Genomic DNA, 12,535 nt, shown 5'->3' with positions numbered 1-12,535 from the left:
TATGTAATTGCACCACCTTATTTTGTCTATGTAATTGCACCACCTTGTTTTGTCTATGTAATTGCACCACCTTGTTTTGTCTATGTAATTGCACCACCTTGTTTTGTCTATGTAATTGCACCACCTTGTTTTGTCTATGTAATTGCACCACCTTGTTTTGTCTATGTAATTGCACCACCTTGTTTTGTCTATGTACTTGCACCACCCCGTTTTGTCTATGTATTGCACCACCCCATTTTGTCTATGTAAATGCACCACCTTGTTTTGTCTATGTAATTGCATCACCCTGTTATGTAATTGCACCACCTTGTTTTGTCTATGTAATTGCATCACCCTGTTATGTAATTGCACCACCTTGTTTTGTCTATGTAATTGCACCACCTTGTTCTGTCTATGTAATTGCACCACCTTGTTCTGTCTATGTAATTGCACCATACAGTGTCTTGGTCGTCGTTCAAACCCCCTCCTCTCAATAGTTGTTTTTGGGATATTTTGTCATCAGATAGATCCCCACGCCCCAAATATGAACAGTCTCTTTCCCCTGTGACCTACACAAAATCATTAAATCCGTTTACCTGCGCTGAACAGGAAGATATATTTTAGCGCAGAAAAACCTATCTCACAGACGAACTGACAAATAATGTTAATTTTACTTGGAAATATACGCAGCACAATATTCTATTGGAATTGTACCTATTAATAACCAAGCCAGACATTTTTATATTGAAAATAAAGCTTTTGTCAAATAGGAAAACTGCAGGCGACAAAATGTAACACTTGTTTTAGTTATTTAATATGAGATATTATATCAGTTTGACATTCATTTGTTTAATAAGGATGAAGAAATGGCTGATTTAGAGGACTTTCTGCACACAATTAAGTAGAAATAGTTGGTGGTAATCCAGTGAATGTTTTTTTTTTGTCATCTTGCTACAAATTTTCGGTTGATTTCATAGCCTTCTTGGTCTTTGTGAGCCCCCGAATAGCCCCTCGGAGTAACAAAGTGTTTGTAGGGATTCGCGGGGACAAAGATCTGATTTATGAAAGGCTGTCAAGGCTTCAAAGAAGTTCGGTATCGCAGGATATCAGCCGTAGTGAAGATGGTGATAGTTTGTAACAGATACAAGGGGGATTCAGTTCAGGAGAAGGGGTGGGGGTGTTCTTTAAAGACATCTAAAGGGGGAGAAGAAAAAAAACAAACTTGACAATGGAAACATTATTTCGAGATAAACCATATTTGTAAGACGAAAGGAAACTGCCAGACAATGCAACTTCCTCAATAAATAAAAGGAGGTGACAAGTCAATGTGGTCGATGTCTGGATGTCTTTGTTCTACGGCTTAATACATGTGTAATATGTTTGCATGTGACATTAGAGAAGCATATGGCATTTTACAACAGAAAGTCAACAGATGAAACACTTGTAAACTGTAGCGGAAAGAAAGGTAAAAAGAGGTTTCCATCAAATATCACCCAAACCAATCCTACAGACATTTCTTTATTGCTTTCTGCATTGTCTTTTGGTTACTGTCTTTAGAGTTTGTATCAGGATGTGTTACAATTAAAGGAGTATTTAAGTCCACCCATATTATTACATATCCATTGGACAGAGATCCTCATCATTCGACAAAACCGATCACTCATGTCCCTCTTCGTCCTTGGCTTCATGATCCTGGAATTCTAATGAAAGTCTATTGACTTTTAGGATTGCTACTTCCAATAGGTGGCCCTAGAGTTCAGGACCACTTTGTAGACGGTCTGCGCCGGGTCGTTGCACGCAAGCGTGTGGGTAGGTGTGGACCCACTGGAAGGACTCGAGCTTACCCTGATGAGGGAAGGGCTTGACGAAGTGCCTACCGAGTATTCACCAGAGCGATGGATGGTGAGGTTGGGCTTGGCAGCCGGTAGATACAAGGTGCCACTCCCAGGGCAGTGTCCAGGACAGTAGTAGCTAAGCGGAGCTGGGTGACAGCAGGACAGGAGTGTAGCAATGGACTGAATGGGTATTAGAAACAAAAAAAACAAAAAAGTGAGCCGGAGTATGAGATGGTATACATGGAACTTGTGAGACCATGTTTACACTGGCCATGAGACAAAGAGAAACCAAGGAAAAAATTGTGAAAACATACCCTGCTGTAACTAAATAAAAGCATAGTGCATATAGATATAGGGTACTTAGTAAACACTGTTTTTGATCAAAAAAAGCATAAAGCTATCCCACCAAACGTCAAGGTGTACACAGTTGGGATAGTACCTACACACTCTAATATTAAAACCTTACCATGGGTCTAAAATAGGCCTGTGGCTAAGGGCTGAGAGCGACCGGGTCCCAACAGGACACACACAGTCAGGGTGATGCACAGAATGAAATGTCCAGCTCACTGAGAAGGGGGCCACTCCCTGTTTGTACTGAAGACAAAAAATGTTCACAATTTTTTCCTTGGTTTATCTTTGTCTAATGGCCAGCGTGAACATGGTCTCACAAGTTCCATGTATACCATCTCATACTCCGGCTCACTTTTTTGTTTTTATGTAGTTTTTTTGTATTCAGTACAAACAAGGAGTGGCCCCCTTCTCAGTGAGCTGGACATTTCATTCTGTGAATCCCCCTGACTGTGTGTGTCCTGTTGGGACCCGGTCACTCTCAGCCCTTAGCCACATTGAGGCCTATTTTAGACCCATGGTAAGGTTTTAATATTAGAGAGTGTAGGTACTATCCCAACTGGGTACACCTTGATGTTTGGTGGGATAGCTTTATGCTTTTTTTGATCAAAAACAGTGTTTACTAAGTACCCTATGTTTATATGCACTATGCTTTTATTTAGTTACAGCAGGGTATGTTTTCACAATTTTTTCCTTGGTTTCACTGAATGGGTATTAGGTCTGACACAGGAACAAGACAGGACTGGAACAAGTGCTCAGGTACAAGCAGGTTCTGGCACAGGTCATCAGGCACAGGACATCAGGCACTGGCAGAGGACAACAGATATTGGTGGGATGGTAGGAATGGGAACACAGGCAAAGCTGACAGCATATGACACAGAATATGTCAGACTCTGTATATGCCAATCTCTGGATATGCTAAACCCTGGATATGCTGGACTCAGGCAGGGCACCAGGGAGGATAAGACTCCAGAAACACGGAACAGGTCAGGTACAGGAAGACCGGTCGGGTACAGGAAGACAGGCTGGATGGGTCCAGGACCACAGAGCGGTTGGGTATAGGAAGACAGGCTGGATGGGTCCAGGAACACGGAGCGGTCGAGTATAGAAAGACAGGCTAGACAGGTCCAGGAACATGGACTGGTCGGGTAAACGAAGACAGGCTGGACGGGCCCAGGAACACAGAACAGCTCAGGTACAGGAACACAAGATGGATGGATGGATTCAGGAACATGGACAGGTCAGGTACAGTTCAGGTACAGCAAGACAGGCTGGACGGGTACAGGAAGACGGAACATGTCAAGTACAGGAACAGGCTGGATAGGTCCAGGAACGAGGAACTGGTCAGGTACAGAAACACATGTTGGACGGGTCCAGGAACTTCAGGACCCACCCAACCTGTGTTCCTGTACCTGAACTGTCCGTGTTCCTGGATATATCCAGCATGTGTTCCTGTACCTGACCTGTTTAGTGCTCCTTTACCCGTCCAGCCTGTGTTCCTTCACCTGACCTGAACCTGACGTGTTCAGTGTTCCTTCACCCATCCAGCCTGTGTTTCTTCACCGGACCTGTCCGTGTTCCTGGATATATCCAGCATGTGTTCCTGTACCTGACCTGTTCAGTGTTCCTTCACCCATCCAGCCTGTGTTTCTTCACCTGACCTGTCCGTGTTCCTGGATATATCCAGCATGTGTTCCTGTACCTGACCTGTTCAGTGTTCCTTCACCCATCCAGCCTGTGTTTCTTCACCTGACCTGTCCGTGTTCCTGGATATATCCAGCATGTGTTCCTGTACCTGACCTGTTCAGTGTTCCTTCACCCGTCCAGCCTGTGTTCCTTCACCTGACCTGAACCTGACGTGTTCTGTGTTCCTTGACTGGCATGAATTGGCTGAGCATGCAGAAGGAGAAGGGAGGAGCTAACTGGGCTGAGGCGGTTTAATGGGGTGTTACATAAGCAATGTTCAATGAAGCTTGCCAGGAGTTGGGGGGGGGGCATTGAAACTAGTCTCCCCATCTTTTACTTTTGCAAATGCCTTCTATTTGAGAATGGAGCATCAGGACTCCCAGCATCTCCATTCAATTGCTCCTAGTTCCTGCATCCAGGGAAGAACAGTGAAGCAAGTCCCTCATTTAGGCAATCAATGGGGTCCCAGCAAAACCCACCGTAATCTACCATAATTTATCACCTATCCAAGTAGATATCATGGAGTGAGTTACGTGACCCAGGGTAGCCAATACTGGCCCTAAAGCTGGGGCCCCTGCCCTCACACTAACCCTGGAGGTACCCTCAAAGGAAGGGAGGTCCAGGTCACCACCCTAGGTCCTAGCTCCTGTCTTTGTCCCTGATGTTATGACCCCCTTCCACAACCCACCACCTGGGGAAAATGGGCAAGAACAGAAGTCAACACCTCACTAACGAATATGGACAGACAGAGGTAACAACAACAACAAAACCTACTGATACACATGGCAACCACACACAAAGGAGCCACAAAAGGTGCACAAGGGTAGACAACATAAAAGAGGGAATAAACAGACTACTGAAGAACTTCCAAACCAGAACAACCACACCAGAAAATCCTGCAGAACTGAGAGAGTAAATAACAGCTCCTTCCACCTCCTGACCAAGCTTCCTAATGACAGAAAATAACCGGCACCCTCTGGGGAACGTAGAGGGTATTTAGAGTACCTGGGTGGGGTCCCCACTGGAAACACCTGACCAGGAGTTAAAGCTGGTGGAATGAACTCTCTTTTTCACAAAGGAAAGGGAATTAATTTAATCTGCAGAGTCCAGAACATGTCACAAAACTCCGCAACAGGGGAAAGTCCATGACAGAAGACAGGTGATACTTTAGGTGAACTAGAATACCCAATTAATAGGCGATGCGGAGGCTGGTGGAACATTTGCCCAAGGTACTTTTTGCCAGAGATAAATGCTGAGAAGCTATTCCACCACTATGAGGGTATACACCGTGTGCAGAATTATTAGGCAAGTTGTATCTTAGAGGATTTTTTTTATTATTGATCAACAACTATGTTTTCAATCAACCCAAAAGACTCAAATATCAAAGCTTAATGTTTTTGGAAGTTGGAGAGAGTTTTTTTTGATTTGGCTATCTTAGGAGGATATCTGTTTGTGCAGGTGAATATTACTGTGCAGAATTATTAGGCAACTTAATAAAAAACAAATCTACTCCCATCTCACTTGTTTATTTTCACCAGGTAAACCAATATAACTGCACAAAATTTAGAAATAAACATTTCTGACATGCAAAAACAAAACCCAAAAAAATTAGTGACCAATATCGCCCCCTTTCTTTATGATGACACTCAGCAGCCGACCATCCATAGATTCTGTCATTGCTTGATCTGTTTACGATCCACATTGCGTGTAGCAGCCACCACAGTCTCCAGACACTGTTCCCAGAGGTGGACTGTTTTCCCTCCCTGTAGATCTCACATTTTATGAGGGACCACAGGTTCTCTATGGGGCTCACATCAGGTGAACAAGGGGGCCATGTCATTATTTCTTCATCTTTTAGACCTTTACTGGCCAGCCACGCTGTGGAGTAGTTGGATGCATGTGATGTAGCATTGTCCTGCATGAAAATCATTTTTTTTTGGACGATACCGACTTCTTCCTGTACCACTGCTTGAAGAAGTTGTCTTCCAGAAACTGGCAGTAGGTCTGGGAGTTGAGCTTCACTCCATCCTCAACCCAAAAAAGTCCCACAAGTTGATCTTTGATGATTCCAACCCATACCAGTGCCCACCTCCACCTTGCTGGTGTCTGAGTCGGAGTGGAGCTCTCTGCCCTTTACTGATCCAGCCTCTGGCCCATCCATCTGGCCTATCAAGAGTCACTCTCATTTCATCAGTCCATAAAACCTGTGAAAAATCAGTCTTAAGACATTTCTTGGCCCAGTCTTGACATTTTATCTTATGTTTCTTGTTCAGAGGTGGTGGTTTTTCAGCCTTCCTTACCTTGGCCATGTCCCTGAGTATGGCAGACCTTGTGCTTTTTGATATTCCAGTAACGTTGCTCCTCTGAAATATGGCCAAACTGGTGGCAAATGGCATCTTGGCAGCTTCATGCCTGATTTTCCTCAATTCACGGGCAGTTATTTTGCGCCTTTTTTGCCCAGCACGCTTCTTGCGACCCTGTTGGCTATTTGCCATGAAACGCTGGATTATTCAGTGACCACGCTTCAAACGTTTGGCAATTTCAAGACTGCTGCATCCCTCTGCAAGACAGCTCACAATTTTGGACTTTTCAGAGCCCATCAAATCTCTCTTCTGATCCATTTTGCCAAAGGAAAGGAAGTTGCCTAATAATTAAGCACCCCTTATATAGGGTGTTGATGTCATTACACCGCACCCCTCCTCATTACAGAGATGCACATCACCTGAATTACTTAATTGGTAGTTGGCTCTCAGCCTATACAGCTTGGAGTAGGACGACGTGTATAAAAAGTATCATGTGTTCAAAATACTCATTTGCCTAATAATTCTGCACACGGTGTATAAAGGGCTTGGGTACTGAACCCAAATTTATGATCTGAGTAAAAGCTAGCAAATACTCTGCGGGTAATTTGTTTTATGAAGCAGAGTCCATCACTCCTGATGACCGTAGATAAATCTCAGTATGATCCAGCTCACTCCTACTAGATGATAATATGTACTGTATTTTTCGGATTATAAGACGCACTTTTCCTCCTAAAACTTTGGGAGGAAAATGAGGGGTGCACCTTAAAATTTAAATAGAGCTTTACCGGGAGGTCGAAAATTGGCAGGGGGCTGTGTGCAGTTCTGTGTGCGGGCGGCCGGGTGTGTGCGGGCGGCCGGGTACCTGTCAGTGTCGACGGTTGACTGCCTCTCTGTGCGGGTGGGTGGCTGTGCAGACTGCGGTGGCTGTGCGATGGGTATCCCAGTCTGTCCGTTATCCCGGCTTCAAATGATGGCGCCGGGAGTCAGTGCGTGCGCAAATGGAGCTCTTGGATGAGAGCTCCATCTGTGCATACGCTGCTCCGGGTGCCATCATTTGAAAACGGGACCGCGAACAGACTGGGACACTCACAGCACCAGCCTGCTCCACCACTGACCCGCCGCAGCTGCCAGCACAGCCACTGCCTCCAGGGACCCCGCTTTACCACTGGTGCCACCCCTCTCCGGTAAGACAACACTGGAGTATAAGACGGATTCCATTTTTTTTATTTTTTACCTTTTTTTATCTCTAAATTTGGGGTGAGTCTTATAATCCGGCGCGTCTTATAAAGCGAAAAATATGGTATATCTGCCCATTTGACTCTGCGTTACTTGCATTGTACAGACATCATTATTACCATGGAGAGAATAAAAAAAAATATCAGAATATTTCAACTGTTACAAACAAATTGCTTCTGAGTCTTAATGTTTTCCTAAATAACCTTTCTGGAGAGAGAGAGAAAGAGAAAAAAAACACCTTAACATTCAATCAATCCTTTTCAGTTGCTGAAGTGTAACTTTTCCCAATCAAATTACATTTGCGGCCCGCAGAAGTACATTACGGAGATATATTTCCGGTGAATCGAGACGTGCGCGAGCGATTATGGAGTAATCCGAGGTAAAACGCCCTGATGCTGTTTTGACAATGTACAAAAGGCGTTGAATCCTTCAAGTTCCTCCGTACTGTAAACTATCACATCACTTTTGAGAAATGCTTTCTGATCCGCGCTGATACAATTATCGTACCTTTATTGGCAATTTACTTGTGCTTTTAGGAACATTTTACGGCAAATGATGTTTTCTTGATATTTTTGAAAATGCGCCACTATTTTTTCTATCCCTCTGGGACAAAGGAGAATGCAGCAGAAAGCTCATTTACAGATCTTATTGGGATAATATGACTTGTGTTAGTGTGGACCAAAATACCAAAAAATGGAGATCATTTTGCTGATATATGGCTGTGCTCGTCTTCGAGATTTGCATACAATAACCGGTGACATTTATTCCCCAAAGTTTGTATCTCTCAAAGTCTATTCATTAATATCGAAATGCTCAATCCCATCAACAACTTAGTAATATTTTGTCAGTAAGAAGCATCCTCCGACGTGCGGCTCCTTCAGCTTTGTACCAGTTTTCTGCTTAAAGGGACATCATACTTTTTAGCATTGCGGTCATACACATGTCATCTTAGGGCGTAATTAAATAATAGGGGGAGAGGTCATTGATCCCCTTCTAAGCTTCTTAGGTATACTAATAGATCACAGACTGCACATGAATCAACAGTGTGACGCAGCAGCAAAAAAGGCAAACACCATTCTAGGATGTATTAACAGAAGCATACAGTCTAGATCACGTGAAGTCATTATCCCCCTTTACTCCTCTTTGGTCAGACCTCATCTGGAATACTGTGTCCAGTTCTGGGCACCACATTTTAAAAAAGACATCAACAAACTGGAGCAAGTTCAGAGAAGAGTTCCCCAGAATGGTGACTGGACTGCAAACCATGTCCTATGAGGAACGGTTACAGGATTTTGGATTGTTTAGCTTGCAAAAGAGAAGACTGAGAGGAGACTTAATAGCGGTCTACAAATATCTTAAAGGCTGTCACACTGTAGAGGGATCAGTTTTATTCTCATTTTCACAAGGAAAGACTAGAAGCAATGGGATGAAACTGATGGGGAGGAGACACAGATTAGATATTAGAAAAACTTTTTGACAGTGAGGGTGATCAATGAGTGGAACAGGCGACCGGCGAGAGGCTGTGAGGTCTCCTACAATGGAATTATTTAAAAAGAGGTTGGATGGACATCTGTCTGGGATGATTTAGTGAATCCTGCTTTGAGCCGGGGGTTGGACGAGATGACCCAGGAGGTCCATTCCAACTCTAATATTCAAGGATTCTATAAGCCGTTGTTGACAGCCCATCCAGCAAAATATTCAAGGACTAAATATGATGGAGATTTACTTAAAATCAAACCAGGACTTAGAACACGGATCACAGTGGCGCGCGTATATCACAAATAACTGCACTGAGCAGTAATTAAGGAGGTCTTGTAAAACACCTAAAGGGGTTCTCTCTCCTTTCAACTTTTTCTCACTAATACATCCTGGCTCTATTAAAGGGAACGGTCAAGATAAAAAAAACCCCACTATTATCCTGCAGATATGGGGTTAATCTGCAGGATAATAGCAACCTAAAGCTGTGCGGCGGCCTCACAGAAAGCCCAGCCAAAAACGTACAGAAAGAATTAGTAAAACACTGAAAACACCTTTATGACTTATACTTTGTAATAGTAATAGATGCTAAAGAGACAAAAAAATGCAATATAGGGTCTAAATCTGGTGAAAAAGGATCGAAAGTACAGAGAATTGCTCCCCTGGGGTAGTTGCACAAGTAACAACTACTAGGAAAGGTATATTGCTGTGCGATGGCTGCTGCAGAGCCCGAGCAAACTCAAAATGAATAAAGCAGGAGAAGAAGGAGTTAAATCCGCGCTGTCATGTATACCGTGGTTTTTGTTTTATAAGAGGCACCCCAAATTTAGAGATAAAAAATAAAGGTAAAAAGGTGCTGGTAGGCTGTGTGCTGGCAGCGGTGGGGTCGCTGCTGGCAGCTGTAGGGTCAGGGCTGGCAGCGATGGGGTCGGTGCAGGCAGCGGTGGGGTCGGTGCTGGCAACGGTGGGGTCCGTGCTGGCAACGGTGGGGTCCGTGCTGGCAGCGGTGGGGTCCGTGCTGGCAGCGGTGGGGGTCCGTGCTGGCAGCGGTGGGGGTCCGTGCTGGCAACGGTGGGGGTCCGTGCTGGCAGCGGTGGGGGTCCGTGCTGGCAGCGGTGGGGCTGTCTGGCAGCGGTGGGGTCTGTGCTGGTAGCGGTGGGAGTCTGTGCTGGCAGCGGTGGGAGTCTGTGCTGGCAGCGGTGGAGCTGTCTGGCAGCGGTGGGGTCTGTGCTGGCAGCGGTGGGGTCTGTGCTGCAGCGGTGGGGTCTGTGCTGGCGGAGGTGCGGTCTGTGCTGGCGGAGGTGCGGTCTGTGCTGGCGGAGGTGCGGTCTGTGCTGGCGGAGGTGGGGTCGGTGCTGGCAGCGGTGGGGTCTGTGCTGGCAGCGGAAGTTGTGTTAAGCAGGCCTGTGTGGCAGGTGTCCCAGATGCTCTGTCAACGGTCTGGGCTTCAAAGAAATGACGCCTGGTGTGGCACGTGCGCAGATGGAGCTCTCAGCCGAGAGCTCCATCTGCGCACGCGTTGACTCTCAGCGCCATCATTTGAAGCCAGAGCATCTGGGACACCTGCCGCACTGCCACTGCAGCTTCCGCTGTCATCACATCCCGCTCAGCCAGCCGGCCGCCCGTACAGAGAGGCAGCCGGCTACCCGCCAAGACAGCCCTCCGCGCCAATTTTCCAGCTCCCAGTAAGCTATATTTGGATTTCAAGACGGACCCCTCATTTTCTTCCCAAATTTTTGGGAGGAAAAGTGCGCCTTATAATCCGAAAAATATGGTAGTAAAGATGGATCTAGGAACAATCAGTATCGTGATTTTATTGTTCTACGCATTTCGGAGTGTTGCTCCTTCTTCAGGACTAAAATCAGTAGTAAAAAGTTGAAAACACCTTACGACTTATACTTTGTAATGATATGGATGATGTCTAGTGTCTTATTAATATAACCAGTTATCAGTATATCCTGGAAATAAAAAATGTATGTATGTCTTCCTAATTCACCAGTAACGGGTGGCGAAGCTTAAGTATAAGGGGCACCGTGCCCAGTGCCAATTATGAATAAAGAGTAGCCATTCCTATATATACTCCTGGTTCAAGCCAGTGGCTTTCACTGTCCTATGTAGCCAAAATCACAGAAACCAAATAGACTACTGCAATGCACAATGACACATGTGAGGCAGAGACAGTCGGACTGTCTCCAGATCTGTCAAACGAGACACCCGAGCTCATTGCTACAAGATATCATAGAAGGAATACGGAAATATGACCTATCAATATAAATAATGATCCTAAAGCACAACGTATTGATAACCATATATTGATGTTACTTATGTAATGGCCTCTGTGGCACAGAGACCCGATGCTGCGCCTTCCGGGTTGGGAAGGATATCGGAATTGAAAACAATAAATTAATGTGTTTTCTATAAAGCTGAAAACTGCAAAAAATGTATAATGCAGAATCTGTAGAATCCATTGTGGTGCAGGTCACCTCTGAATTCACCTCTGAATAGGAGACCAAAGCCCGAAAAGGGGGAGTTCAGTTTTAGAAAAATCTGCACTGAACATCCAGGGCTCATTCACAGACCACTAGAAATAAACCCAAAGCATGAACAGATGTTGGATCCTACAAGAAATCCCTGATGAAGGGATCTAATCTGTGTGTGGAGATGCAGCAGATCAGACTGGAAATCTGCTGCGGAAACTAGAGATTCTGCCTTGTATTTTAGTGCAGATTTTGGAGCAAATGCACATCAGATCCTTCCTTTACTCCTCGTGCACACACCCTTAGGATAAATGCACACAGTTCGGATTTGACGGCGGTGCTACACGGTGGATCTGCAGCGCTTCCGCTTAAAAATTGGAGATTTTGCAGCCGATTTTGTCATGAATTTTAACCCTATGAACTGCAAACGGTAAAGTCTGCAATAAATTCCTTGAAAAGAACCTGCACCTCTGCCAGAAATTAATGCAACATATAGAGGAGAGTTTTAAAGACTCATTAACTAAGCAAGCACTGCAAATGTTCACCAATTCACCATGTAAGTCTGTACAGAAAATCTGCACTCTGAGCATTTACCCTTAAAGTGAAATGGGCATATGTGATGCCAAGAGCCGGGGTATGAAATGACACAACAGGGGCTCCTAGGCTGGCCCTCGGACTCTAGACCCTGCGCTGTCCCTTATCTCAGAGGTAGTCTTGATGGTAGCCAGGTCTGAGCCCCCAGCATGACCCTGATTCATATCCGAGCTCTGATCTTACTCCCCCTCTCCCCCAACCTACGGGAGGGCCAGAAACACAGTAACAAAACCCCACAGAAATTACACGGACAAGGTAAAACAAAACCTCGTACGCACTGCATTCAAACACAGAGGAGAGACAATACGTGTACAGGGGAATAAAAAAAAGGGAAGGAAGCAAGAGCACAACAGGGGAACTTCCACACCACTCAAAATAACAACTACAGATCACCATGAAATGGATCACCATCAAGACCGGAATTGCTGGAGCTCTGCTGAAGATATAAAATCGGCACATACTGGAAGAAACCAGTACCTTAAATAGGGAGGAGACAGCTGCTTGTGGAAATTAGCAACCTGAGCTTCTAGTTACTGCTCACCAATCTGCAGGAATTAACTCCTGCAGGGCTGAAGACCAGTGAACCTGAATTAGCCAACGC

General features: G+C 45.1%; 1 long non-coding RNA gene across 2 annotated transcripts in view; it reads right to left on the bottom strand.

Annotated features, from left to right (window-relative positions):
- Positions 1–791: 791 nt before the first annotated feature.
- The window catches only part of LOC142254244 (uncharacterized), a 247,632-nt gene continuing 235,888 nt past the window's right edge, over positions 792–12,535 (bottom strand). For both annotated transcript variants that reach the window (XR_012727212.1, XR_012727213.1), the window contains exon 3: positions 792–1,173. This is a non-coding gene — a long non-coding RNA (uncharacterized LOC142254244). The remainder of the gene's footprint in view (positions 1,174–12,535) is intronic.

This window comes from Anomaloglossus baeobatrachus, chromosome 10, assembly GCF_048569485.1.
Source record: "Anomaloglossus baeobatrachus isolate aAnoBae1 chromosome 10, aAnoBae1.hap1, whole genome shotgun sequence".
In the NCBI taxonomy this organism is placed as follows: domain Eukaryota; kingdom Metazoa; phylum Chordata; class Amphibia; order Anura; family Aromobatidae; genus Anomaloglossus; species Anomaloglossus baeobatrachus.
Note: the sequence above shows the minus strand (reverse complement) of the source record. Positions and strands in the feature narration are given on the sequence as shown.